This window comes from Nomascus leucogenys, chromosome X (assembly GCF_006542625.1).
Source record: "Nomascus leucogenys isolate Asia chromosome X, Asia_NLE_v1, whole genome shotgun sequence".
Taxonomy (NCBI): Eukaryota; Metazoa; Chordata; class Mammalia; order Primates; family Hylobatidae; genus Nomascus; species Nomascus leucogenys.
In genome coordinates this window covers 39,767,933-39,781,723 of record NC_044406.1, presented here as the reverse complement: position 1 = coordinate 39,781,723, position 13,791 = coordinate 39,767,933, and the positions used below count along the sequence as shown (strand labels likewise).

The 13,791-nt window shown below is 36.6% G+C and overlaps 2 pseudogenes; one reads left to right on the top strand and one right to left on the bottom strand.

The window, feature by feature from the left end:
• Window positions 1–11,194: 11,194 nt before the first annotated feature.
• Window positions 11,195–11,724, bottom strand: LOC100594547 (annotated as a pseudogene).
• Window positions 11,725–12,870: 1,146 nt separating this feature from the next.
• On the top strand, window positions 12,871–13,062 carry LOC105738086 (annotated as a pseudogene).
• The last annotated feature ends 729 nt before the right edge of the window (window positions 13,063–13,791 follow it).

Genomic DNA, 13,791 nt, shown 5'->3' with positions numbered 1-13,791 from the left:
TGCAGTGGTGCAATCTCGGCTCACTGCAAGCTCCGCCCCCGGGGTTCACGCCATTCTCCTGCCTCAGCCTCTCCGAGTAGCTGGGACTACAGGCGCCCGCCACCACGCCCGGCTAATATTTTTTGTATTTTTAGTAGAGACGGGGTTTCACCGTGGTCTCGATCTCCTGACCTCGTGATCCTCCTGCCTCGGCCCCCCAAAGTGCTGGGATTACAAGCGTGAGCCACCGCGCCCGGCTGATCTTTCCTCTTTCTAATGTAAGCATATAGTACTCTAAATTTCCATTTCATCTTTGCTTTATAGTATTACACACATGTTGATATTTTTTGTTTTTATTCTCATTCTGTTCTATTTTTAAAATTTTTAAAATTTTTAAATTTTTAAAATTTTCTTAGAAACTTCTTTGATTCATGAATTATGTAGAAATATGTTGTTTAATTCACAAGCATCTGTAGATTTTCTGTTGTTTTTCTGTTATTGATTACTAATTTCATTTCTTTATGGATAGAGAACATACTCTGTATGATGTCAATTGTTTTAATGTTGTTGAAGTTTTCCCCATAGTGTATCCTATTGAATGTTCCACTGGTGCTTGAAAAAATGTGTTTTCTGCTGTTGTTAGTTGGAGTGCTCTTTCTATATATGTGTATCAATTACATCATATTGGTTGATTGCATTGCTCATTTCTTTTATATCTTTCCAGATATACTGTTTATTAGCTTTATCAGTTGCTGGGAGTGCACTGTTGATGTCCCCTAGTATAAATTTAAATGTGTCTATTTCACCTTTCTGCTCTATCAGCTTTTCCTTCATATATTTTGAGACTCTTTTGTTTGATGCATACACATTTAGGATTGTAGTTTCTTGTAAATCGTTGTAAATCTCTGTGATTGACCTTTTATCATTACGTAGTGTCTCTCTGTCTCCAGTAATTTCCTTTGCTCTCAATTCTACTTTATTTGATATTAACATCAATACTCCTGCTTTCATTTTTGTTTTAAGACGGAGTCTTATTCTGTCGTCCATGCTGGAGTGCAGTGGCTCACTGCAACCTCCACCTCCCAGGTTCAAGCGATTCTCCGGCCTCAGCCTCCCAAGTAGCTGGGATTACCACGACGCCTGGCTAATTTTTTTTTTAATTTTAGTAGAAAAGGGGTTTCTCCATGTTGGCCAGGCTGCTCTTGAGCTCCTGATCTCAAGTGATCCATTCGCCTTGGCCTCCCAAAGTGTTGGGATTACAGGCGTGAGCCATTGCGCCCAGCCCCTGCTTTCATTTCATTAATGTTTGCATTATACATCACTTTCCATCCTTCACTTTCATCCTACTGTGTCTTTGTATTTTTATTTCTTTTTAAATTGATAAATAATAGTTGTACATATTTTGGGGGTACATGTGATATTTTGATACCTGTATACAATGTGTAATAATTAAATCAGGGTAACTGGGATATCTGTCACCAAACATTATGTTGTCTTTATGTTGGGAGCACTGCGATTCTTCCAGCTATTTTGAAATATACAATAAATTATTGTTAACTACAGTTTCTCTACTGTACTATTGAATACTGTAACTTATTCCTTCTATCTAACTGTATTTTTGTACCCTTAAAACAATTTCGCTTCATTGCCCCCCTACCTTTTCTGGCCTCTGGTAATTACGGTTCTACTCTCTGCTTCCACGCGATTCACTTTTTAAGCTCCCATTAAATGGGCATGGGAACATGCAGTATTCTCTCTTAAATGAATGAGAACATGCAGCACTTGTCTTTCTGTGCCTGGCTTATTTCACTTGAGGTAATGACCTCCAGTTCCATCTATGTTGCTACAAATGATAAGATTTAATACATTTTTATGGCTGAATAATATTTCATTGTATACATGTACCACATTTTCTTTATCCATTTATCCATTGATGGACACTGAAGTTGATTCCATGTCTTGGTTATTGTGAATTGTACCACGATAAACCTAGGAGTGCAGATATCTCTTAAGTATACTTATTTCCTTTCTCTTGGATATATACCCTGCAGTGGAATTCCTGAGTCATATGGAAGTTCTATTTTTAGTTTTTTGAGGAACTTTTCTATAGTGGCTGTACAAATTTACCTTCCCAGTAACACTGTACCAGTATTCCCCTTACTCTGCATTCTTACCAGCATTTGTTATTTTTGTCTTTTTTATAATAGCCATTTTAACTGGAGTGAGATGATATCTCATTGTAATTTTGATTTGCATTTTCCTAGTGATTGGGTATTTTCTCTATATCCATTGGTCATTTGTTTGTCTTCTTTTGAGAAATGTCTATTCAGATCTTTTACCCATTTTAAAATTGGATTATTTGGTTTTTTTTGCTATGAGTTGTTTGAGTTACCCATTGTATTAGTTCGTTTTCATGCTACTGATAAAGACATAACCGAAACTGGGAACAAAAAGAGGATTAATTGGATTTACAGTTCCACATGGCTGGGGAAGCCTCAGAATCATGGTGGGAAGTGAAAGGCACTTCTTATATGTTGGCAACAAGAGAAAATGAGGAAGAAGCAACCTTTGATAAACCCATCAGATCTCGTGAGACTTATTCACTATCACGAGAATAGCACTGGAGAGACCAGCTCCCATGATTCAATCACCTCTCCCTGGGTCCCTCCCATAACACGTGGGAATTCTGGGAGATGCAATTCAAGTTGAGATTTGGGTGGGGACACAGCCAAACCATATCACCTATATATTCTGGTTATTAATCCCTTGTCAGATGAATAGTTTCCAAATATTTCTTCCATTACTCAGGTTGTATCTTCACTTTGTTGATGGTTTCCTTTGTTGTGCAAAAGGTTTTTATCTTGATGTAATCTTATTTGTCTATTTTTACTTTTGCTGCCTATGCTTTTGAGGTCTTAAAAAAATCTTTGACTAGACCAACAGTCTAAAATGTTCCCCCAATGTTTTCTTTTAGTAGTTTTATAGTTTTAGGTCTTAGATTTAAGTATTTAATCCATTTTGAGTTGGTTTGTGTATACGGTGAGAGATAGGAGTCTAATTTTGTTCTTATACATAGACATATCAAGTTTTCCCAGCATCAATTATTGAAGTGCCTGTCCTTTCTGTAATGTGTATTTTGGTTCCTTTGTCATTTAGGTCTTTTTATCCATTTTGAGTTGAGTTTTGTGTATGGTGTAAGATAACAGTCCAATTTCATTTTTTCCTTGTGGAAACCCAGTTTTCCCAGCACCATCTGTTGAAGAGGCTGTCTTTTCCCCCATTGTGTTTTCTTGGTGCTCTTATCTACAATTAGTTGACCGTATATGTGTGGATTTATTTTGGGCTCTCTATTTTGTTCCACTGTTTTCTATGTGTTTCTTTATGACACTACCATACCGTTTTGATTACTATAGCTTTGTAATATAATTTTAAATAAGGAAGTGTGATCCCTCCAACTTTATTTTTCTTCCTCAGAATTCCTTTGGCTATTCAGTGTCTTTGTGATTCCATACAAATTTTAGGATTATTTTTCCTATTGCTGGGAGGAATGCCATGGCAATTTTGATAGTGTATTGAATTTGTATATTGCTTTAGGTAGCATGGGCATTTTAACAATATTATCAGGTTAGTGCAAAACTATTTGTGGTTTTTACTGTAACCAAAAGAAATGGCAAAACCTACAATTACTTTTGCACCAACCTAATAGTTCTTCCATTTCATGAGAATGGACTATCATTCCATTTATTTGTATCTACTCTCCTCAATGTTTTATAGCTTTCCATGTGCAGGTCTTTCATCTCCTTGGTTAAATTTACTCTTAAATGTTTTTTAATGCTACCATAAATGGGATTGTTTTGTATCCTGCAACTTTCCTGAATTGATTTATTAGTTCTAACAGTTTTTTTGTGTGGAATCTTTGAGGTTTTCTATATATAGGATTATGTCATCTGCAAATGGAGGTAATTTTACTTTTCTTCTTTCCAACTTGGATACCTTTTATTTCTTTTTTAGCAGAAGTAAGTAATAACAATTAGAACAGAAGTAAATCAAATAGAGAATAGAAAAACAATAAGAAGAAATCGATAAAACTGAGTGATTTTTTTCAGAAAAAGCTAGACTAACTAAGAAGAAAAGCAGAAGAGTCAAATCAATAAAATCAGAAATGAAAGGGGTCATAAGGGGCTATTATGAACAATACACTAGCAGACTGGATAATTTAGATAAAATGGACAAATTCCTGAAAAAATACAACCTACCAAGGTTGAATCAGGAAGAAATAGAAAGTCTGAACAGAACAATAACAAATAGTTTGAAGTGGTATAATAATTTAAAAGCTCCCAACAAAAAAAGCCCAGGAACAGATGACTTTATCTCTGAATTCTGCAAAACATTCAAAGAAGAATTAATACAAATACTTCTTCAACTCTTCCAAAAACTAGAGCTAGAGGGACTATTTCCAAACATATTTTATGAGGCCGGCATCACCATGATACCTAAGCCAGACAAAGACACCATAAAAAAAGAAAACTTCAGGCCAATATCTCTGATAAACATTGATACAAAAATTTTCTATAAAATATTAGCAAACCCAAGTTCAACAGCATATCAAAAAGATTATACATGATGACTGCTATGATTTGAATGTCTCCTCCAAAACTCATGTTGAAACTCAATCCCCAGTGTGACAGTATTGAGAAGTAGAGCCTTTAAGAGGTGAATAGGTAATGAGGTCTCTGCCTTCATGAATGGATTAATCCATTTATAGATTAATGGATTAATGAGTTAATGGACTAATGGGTTATCATGGGAATGGAACTGGTGGCTTTATAAGAAGAGAAAGAGACATGAGCATGCTCTGCCACCTCACCATGTAATGTCCTGAGCCGCCTCAGGACTCTGCAGAGTCCCCAGCAGCAAGAGGGTTCTTACCATATGTAGTCCCTTGACCTTGGACTTCTCAGCATCCATAACTGTAAGAATAAATTCCTTTTTAAAATAAAGTACCCTCTTGGATATTCTGTTATAAGCAACAGAAAAGACTAAGACAATGGCCAAGTGGAATTTATCCTTCGCACGCAAGCCTGTTTTAAAGTACGCATATGAATCAATGTGATACATTAACAGAATGAAAGATAAAAAGCACACAAAAATCATCTCAATTTACACAGAAAAAGCATTTGACGAAGTTCAACATCCTTCCTTGATAAAAATGCTGAACAGTTTAAGTATAAAAGGAAAGTTTCTCAGCAAAATAAAGGTCATTTATGAAAAACCCACAATTAATATCACAATCAATGGGGAAAAATGAAAAACTTTTCCTCTAAGATCCAGTACAAGGTAAAGATTCCCACTCTCTCCACTTCTATTCAATATAGTACAGGAAGTACTATGATGTAAATTTCTTGTAGATAGTATACATTGGATTTTTTGAAAATTCATACTGCCAATCTCTTTTTTTGCCAAGTATTTAAAAAATTTTATTTATAATTGGCACATAATAATTATACATGTTAATGGGGTACACTGTGATGTTTCAATACATGTATACATTGTATAATGGTAACATGTATTGAAACATGTATACATTGGGTATACATGTATACATGTTTGGGTAATTCACAGATCCATCACCTTAAACATCTATCATTTCTTGGTGGTCTAATCTCTTTTTAATTGGTATATTTACACCATTTATGTTTACAATAACTGTCCCTATTTTAAGGGTTAAGTATGCCATTTTGTTTTCTGTGCATCCCTCTGTTTTTTGTTTCTCTTTGTCTCTGTCTCTCTCTCCTCTCTCTCTGCTCCCTATAGGTTATATGAACATTTGTTAGGATTCCACTCAGAGTGAAGTGTAGAAACATTACTTTTGATGTGTTTTTGATCCTGTGTTAACACTGCTTAATCTTGGTGTTTCAATTTGGTATAACGTATTGCTTTTGCCTTTATATTTTCCTATAGTGCTTGATTTTTATAAAGCAATGAATATATAATAAAATTGTGAAGTCACTATCCTTCCACTATATTTGTAAATGTAGCTATATATTGTCAATGAAAAAATGTGGCTGATTTACACTGTTATTAAAACTTGAAAATCCTCAGTATTTATAGTTTTTAGACTTGATGCACTTGAAATTTGAGCAGCAAAATCCTTTTTTACACATGACCTAATTTTTTCTATGATCATATCAGTTTCTACCCAAGCATTAGTGATTTAGGTCACTCAGATGGGGGCAGGTTTCTCTTACAACTCATCTCCAGCTCAAGAAAAGCCTCTTTCTCTCAAGCTTCTTCCTCACTACTCCTTCAGAGGAAGACCAATGTGATAGGTCAAGTTCTGGAGCACTGTAAGGAGTACCACTGTGCATTGCTAAGTGACATCCATACATGTAAGACACATCTAAGCTCTTCTCTTTCTTGTGATACTGAAGTGATGAGATAAGCTGGTGCTGACTGTGAAAGCTGGGCATTGACACACTGGCCTCTGTTTCTTCTCACTGGAGATTTTGGGCCCTGTCATTCCTGCGTACTAGGGGTCAGCTGATGATAAGATTTCTGTAGAATAAAAGAGGCAAAGAGACCCTGCTTCATTCTTGTGCCTAAACCTGTGCTTCGATTCAACTTGACCTGAGGGCTCTGCACTGAGGGGTCATGGGAACTGGCCTAGTGAATGATATTTCAGGTCCTTGCATGCATGTCTTTTTCAAGGAAAGCCATAAGAGGGGGTAATAAAGCAGTGTAACACAGGAGTAGGGTATTCTTGTATCCTCTGAACAAATGCTAATCCCACAATGTCAGGTTCTTACCAGTAATGCCACATAATTGGATGTCTCTCGCTCTACTGCAGGTGGTGCAGATGGTGACCCAAATGTCATAATCTACACTGAAATGTCACACATACCCATTCAAATAGACGTGTCCTCAGGTGTTGCCATGCCGCCATCCAGATGTCAGCACTAGGTATTTGCAAATATGATAGGTGGACTTCATGTATGAAAAGACAAGGGTAACTTTCTGTAGTTCTTAGTAGTTTCAATCATTTGCAGAGTCATTATTCCCTCCCTGTTCTCCTTTTTGTTTCTTCCCCATTTATTCTTTAGGGTGTTCTATGATACTTAGCCTTATTGGCACCTGCTTTCATTTCCTGAGTTCGTATCAGGATGTCACCCATACCCTGCCTTCTTAGAATTCATGGTGATGCAATACAGGCAACTTGAATAAAAAGACTCATGGGAGGCCTCTTGAACTCTGTTAGTTTCCCTACTCTTTACTTTTCTTTTTATGTTTCATGCACCATCCTCAGGTGCTGTGAAACCAGTTCCTGGTTTTTAGTCTAGTCTCACAGTAAGCAGGTTGTCTTCATTTAGCTACCATTTTACTTCTCAATAATTTAACTCTGACATTAAATTGCCCAAACTGACAAACACATCCCAGGTGAACTTGCTGTTTTTTGCCACTTCTCAGTTGTCTTAATTACAGTTAGAATTGGACAATTAAGTTCATCTTTAGTAACTGCACACACATATTTAACTAATTGTTAGCTTTCCTTGCACATAATGCTATTCTATGTACCTCATATTATTTGATTTCCTTGAAAGAGAGAGCACATATCACTCTTGTGTTTTCAAGAAGTAACTTTCAGCTCTCAGTAAGTTATGTATTTGAAAATTTGTCCTGCAGCATTGCTACCACTTTCCAATATACATTTTCTCTTGCACACAAACCTCACACAGGCTCATGTCAAATATTTATATAAGCATAGTCAAAATAGGGTGAATATATTTCTCTTTGGTGGTCAGTTTCCAATTACACCCTCACGTGACAGGTAGAGCCTGCTTTAGAGTCTCTATAATCAATCCTCAACTGTCTGTTACACAACAGTTTCTCCACCATTGGAAAATCAATTCTCTGTTCCCATAGGCTTTGGTAGAGTTACATTCCTCTGCCATCTCGAAACAAATCCATTTGTGAGATCATACTCATATCACATGGTGCCTTCACACAAGTTGAGCCCTAGTAGAATGGTAATAAAGTAAATATTCCTAATACATGCTCACGAAAGGGGACTGGAATCACCCTATGACAAAGCTAAGATTGGTGCAGTAAAGTGGTCTCAGGATGGGAGGCACTTTTCCATTTCAGTTTATCTGAATACTGAAAGTCTTGACAAAAAGACTTTATCAGCTTGTATTAACAATACCAGCTCATGAGGAATTAAAAAATTTAACATGAGGCCGGGCGCAGTGGCTCACGTCTGTAATCCCAGCACTTTGGGAGGCTGAGTGGGGACGGAAGGGGTGGCTCACCTGAGGTCAAGAGCTCGAGACCAGCCTGGCCAACATGGTGAAACCCAGTCTCTACTAAAAATACAAAAAATTAGCCGAGCATGATGGCAGGTGCCTTTAATCTCAGCTACTTGGGAAGCTGAGGCAGGAGGATCGCTTGAACCTGGGAGGCAGAGGTTGCAGTGAACCAAGGTCGCACCATTGCACTTCAGCCTGGGCAGCAAGAGCGAAACTTCCTCTCAAAAAAAAAAAAAAAAATAACATGAGAAACCTGTAACACCATCTTGCAGCTTTGCACCAAGATTACCTTGTTTAATGGTCATAGTTGGTAATATTTATTTGTGTCAGGGGAATAACATTTTCATGGCTCCTGAATTTAGGTTTCCTGTTTAGTAGGTTTATTTTTATCTAATGAATTTAAAATACCAGCATGAGTATTTTGCTAAGAGAGGATTAGATAACATCCTAGTGTCCCAGAAAAGGGTATGGATACTTCACCACAAAATATTCAAAATATTCCCAAGAGAAACTTTTTAGCAATGACAAATGCAGTAGTTTATGCTATTCACTATGTGAAAGAAGAGGCATCCACCACTCTTGTTCATTCCCTAAAGTGCTGGTAGTATTTGCTTTGTAACAACATACCCCTGTTAAAATTCTTTTAACTATCACCTATAGGATAAACATAGAACTCCGTATCATGTGCCTTTAAGATTTTCTATGTTTTGACTAAACTTCCTTAGCAGGCCCATTTTTCTCCCTGTTCTCCCGAGAGTCACCACCCACTCTTACCCAGCACCTTCATTAACATAGAGCTCTCTGTCCTTTTCTTTTTCTTTTTTCTTTTTTCATACTGTGCATGGGAATAACTAAAACCTTTATTAGATATGATTTTCCATTTACAATAATGTGAAAATTACAATTATGAATTCAAAAGGCAGTGAAGTCTGAACATTTAAAAAGAAGACTAGGTGTTAGGGAACAAAAGGTAAAGGAAGATGAGAATGTTTCTTTTATACTATTATCTCCCCTCTGTACACAATGTTGCATATATACAACCACTTCATTTTTACTGACTTTATATAATAGTGAAATCCCCTTAAGCAACCTAGGGTATACAGTTGGGGTCCAACTTTTAGGGGGTGGGGTGGGGAGTAGAAACACACTTGATTAACAGTTTTCACCCACACATTTTAGACCATTTTTTTCTTTTTTTGCCAAGATTTTAGTAGTAAGTTCATAAATATAGGAAATACTTTCACTTCTTCAGTGTTAAAATAGAAAACCAAACAGTGCTGACAGTAGTGGCTTAATTATTGGTATACAAGAAAAACACAACAACAATGGGTTTTCTTAATTATGCATTTTAAATATCAGTATGTGCATTTGTTTTTACAGTTATAAATTTTCTCATCTGTTTTAGACAACAGCTTGTAATAGTTTTGAATCCATTAAGATGTTGCTTTCAATTTGAAATAGTTTGTGTATACATGTATATAAAAAATAACCCAATGTATGACTCATCTGACAGATGTTTAAGATCAATAAAGGATTATTTTTCAACATGCAGTTAGGAAGAGAGGGAGCAAGCCAACCTCTCTACGCTGTCTTTTTGCTGGCTTGTTTTTGCAGTGGTATCAATAGTGGTTTTTGAAGGGAACCATGTGCCGTCAGCCTATCTAGTTAAGACTAGATACCACAATCAACAAGAGGAGTAGAAGAGATGGGGAAGGGGGAGTAGGTAAGTGGTAGATATCAACTTTTCTTAAGTGTGCATTTTGTACTCTTCTAGGTATGGGATTAAAAACAGGCCAGTGAAGAAAAAAATGTTTTAATTAGGAAAAACCTGCAATCAAATCAAGACATAATAGCCGAATTAAGTTCTTTTAATAGACTGCATATATAGATGTTTAGCCATACTCTTAGATGAACTTTTTAAGAGTAGAACTTTATATCCAATTTACATGCTCTAGATACCACCTTTCTTATTTTTTATAGTAAGGTCTGGTATTAAAATACCCACTTGTACACCGACAGCTTTAAGAAAAACAGGACACAGAGTGAGTCGTCATTTTTAGCAGCAATGAAATACCACTAACCCATTTTTACATACCAAATTCAAGTCACTATCAGAAGTGTCACACAAAGTCACCAGGTATAAAATTGCTAGTTCATTTTTAAATTAATAACTTGAAATTACCCATGCCTCCCCACCCCATTACATCTTTTTTTTAAACAGAAAACATTTTGCTATTTTATACATAGGCTAGCAGCCTTGTTTTAATATGAAAGTGCTAATTCATTTACAGATTTGTATAATCAGTTATGTAGTGCTGCAGTAAGTGTCCAATAATCTACATAGGAACAATGATGAATGAAAATGATGAAGATTGAATAAGGCTATCAGATTACCTTATCTTATTTACATATAAAGAATAGATACCCAATGGCGAGGAAGAGACAGAAATTGGACAAATACCCATGGGTGTAAACATTACATCTACCTTTGAGCTTTATACTGTAAATGAAACATTTTAAATAGTCCTGTAGCCCATGCCTATTTTTTCCTCAGAAAAAGAAAAGCTGCCTTCATGACATCCCCTCTTGTTTCAGATTTCCACAGTGTCACTTTGAAGCTTCAGAGTCAGGATCTTACTTTCTTCAAAACATAAAGAAAATATGCCCCCTAAGGTACCTCCCCATCCGCCCACCCCCCAAATCCCCCTGGTTTCTTTTCCAGTGCCAGGTTGCATGATCAGGTCCCATCTCCTGGGGTTGTTGGTGTTTGCTTGTTTGTTTGTTTCTTTGTTTGTTTTTTCCATCTATTGATCATTAGTTTAGAATAGATAACATGAACCAGTTCTGGAACCACTACTAAGAGGAACACAAGCTCTTCACTGCAATCACACAGCAGGAAAGAAAGAGATAACTCAATTCATCCGTGGTGCTGGGCCTCCAAAATTCAAAGAACTTGGCACAACTGGAGCACTAAATTTGTATCCTCCATGCTTCTCAATCATTTTGGATTTATGGGCTGCTCTTCTTTGATCGGCCAGAGTTGCTATGTCTTGTAACTGTTTTCTTTGTTCTTCATTAAAACTGTGTGAGTCAGAGCCTGATACCACACAGGATTACGATTTTGAATAGTTTGAAAGATAGCTTTAAATACCTGATACTCATCAACAGGGTTATCTTCATCATCAATGATTGTGGAATAGCCTTCCAGAGCAGTCTCTTCAGTATCACCTTCTTCTCAATCTTCATCATCTCCATCTTCACCCGCCTGCTTAGCCAGAATCTCCAAATATTCTTGCTCATCTTCATCAATATAATCTTCATCACTCCCCAGTTCCTCTGTTTCATCATCATCTTCAGCTTCATCATCATCACTGTCATTCCCGTGTTCTGCATGGCAGGCATATGCTCTTTTAAATCCATTAAATCTACTGAACAAGAGCATAGAAGATCTTGAATATTTGTTTCTGGTTGAGGACAGACTGACCAGACTGGCCAGAAAGAAGCTGGATAAAATGATCCTTTAGAATTGGCAGAAAATGCTGCATTGCCTCCTAGTCTGGTCTGTCTGTTCTAATGTGAATTTCCCTCGGTCCTGCAGGGTTGACACGGTGTTTCCAATCTTTTGTGTTTCCTTAGGGCTCCTCAACCCTCTGTGAAAGGTGTGGAGGTACAAAGAAATGTTAAGTCAAGTCGCCAGGCAGGTGATATCAGTTCCCTGCAGAACAATGTGTGTAATAGCTGAGGGGTGAGTCCCCTTCCCCATCCCTTTCCGTCTCTGCATCTGCCTCCTGGATAATCTAAGCTACTTTCTTATCTCCTGATTGGATGACAACAGGGGGGCCAGGGTTGCCTCAGGGATACTAGAGGCCCTTGGTTTTGGTGTGCATCTGGAAAGCACTAATGCTTAGGTTTTTAGTCCTAGTACCAAGTCAGAAAAACATGAAAGAGGAGGAAGGAGGATTTAGATTTAGCAATCACGAGCTAGAAGATAATTTTTACATTACTCCCCAAACAATACTGCTGCCTTACTTTTCTTCAATATATGTAAAGTGCAAAACGAAAAAATTAACTGTTACACCAACATTTTATATCACATATATATTATATATGTACTTGAAAAATCAATGAGAAATACAAATTTTTTGTGAGAAGTGAAGAGTAAGAGAGGTTGTTATCAGCAGAATAGTACTACAAATAATGCTAAATGAAGTTCTTTAGGTTGAAGGAAAATGAGATTCAAAGGAAATTTTGATCTACAATGAGGAATAAAGAGCAGCAGAAATGTTAAATATGTAGGTAAGCATAAAATATTATCTTTTATTTTCTCTTAATTATAAAAAGGAAAACTAAAGCAAAAAATTCTATTGTGGAGTCTATAATGAATGTAGAAATAAAATATATGTCCACAACTACACAATTGAGAGACGTGAATGAATTTTTACTATTGTAAATGTATTATGTTTTATGTGAAGTTGTAAATATTAACGCTAATAGGCTGTGATAAGTTAAAGATGCATATGGTAACTCTTGAGCAACCCCTAAAATTAATACCAAAATTTATTATTAAAAAGATAATAGAGGAAGAAACATGGCGATGCCGACGTGGACTGCGAAATTGTACTCCCTGCTCTTCCGCAGGACTTCCACCTTCGCCCTCACCATCGCCGTGGGCGTCCTGTTCTTCCAGCGAGTCTTCCATCAGGGCGCGGGCAAGATCTACCTGCACATCAGCGAGGGGAAGCTATGGAAACATATCAAGCAAAAGTATGAAAAAAAGTAGTTCCTTGGAGGCCCTCATCCAGGCCAGAAGGACCAGGTCCACTCGCCAGCTGTTTGCCCAGAGTTGGGGCCTCAGCTTGAAGACCATGCTCAAGTTACTTTTCATGTACCACTGTTCGCTGTTGGCAAGAAACGGCTTTACCTACAAAACAGACTCTTTACCTTCTGCCGTGTTTGAAGTATGTTTAGTCGGCATCATCAAGAAATAAATGTGAATTGCCTTTGAAAAAAAAAGACAATAGAGGTATTGAAATAAAATACTAAAAATGTTTGATTATCCACAAATAAGTAAGGAATGTGAGACAGAGGAATAATAAACAAATGAGACAAGAAGAAAAGAAATAGCAAATAACAGACTGAATCACATCTATAATTACATTAAATAGAAATAGACTAAAGACTCCAACAGAAAGGCAGAGATTATTAGATAGGATAAGAAAGCAAGGCCCAAGTATTTGCTAACAAAAAGAGATGCACTTACGTATAAAAACTTAAATAGATTGAAAATAAAATGAAGAAAAAGCAAAATACAAACCTAAGAATACTGTTTTGGCTATATAAATATCAGACAAAGTAGACCAAGAAAAAGAATATCACATGAGATAGGGGTATAAAAATAGTGCGTTAATAAATAGTAATGGTAAATATGTATGTGTCTAAAAACAGCCTCAAAATTTATGAGACAAATGCAGACAGATCTGAAGGGAGAAAGAGACATATCTAAAATCAT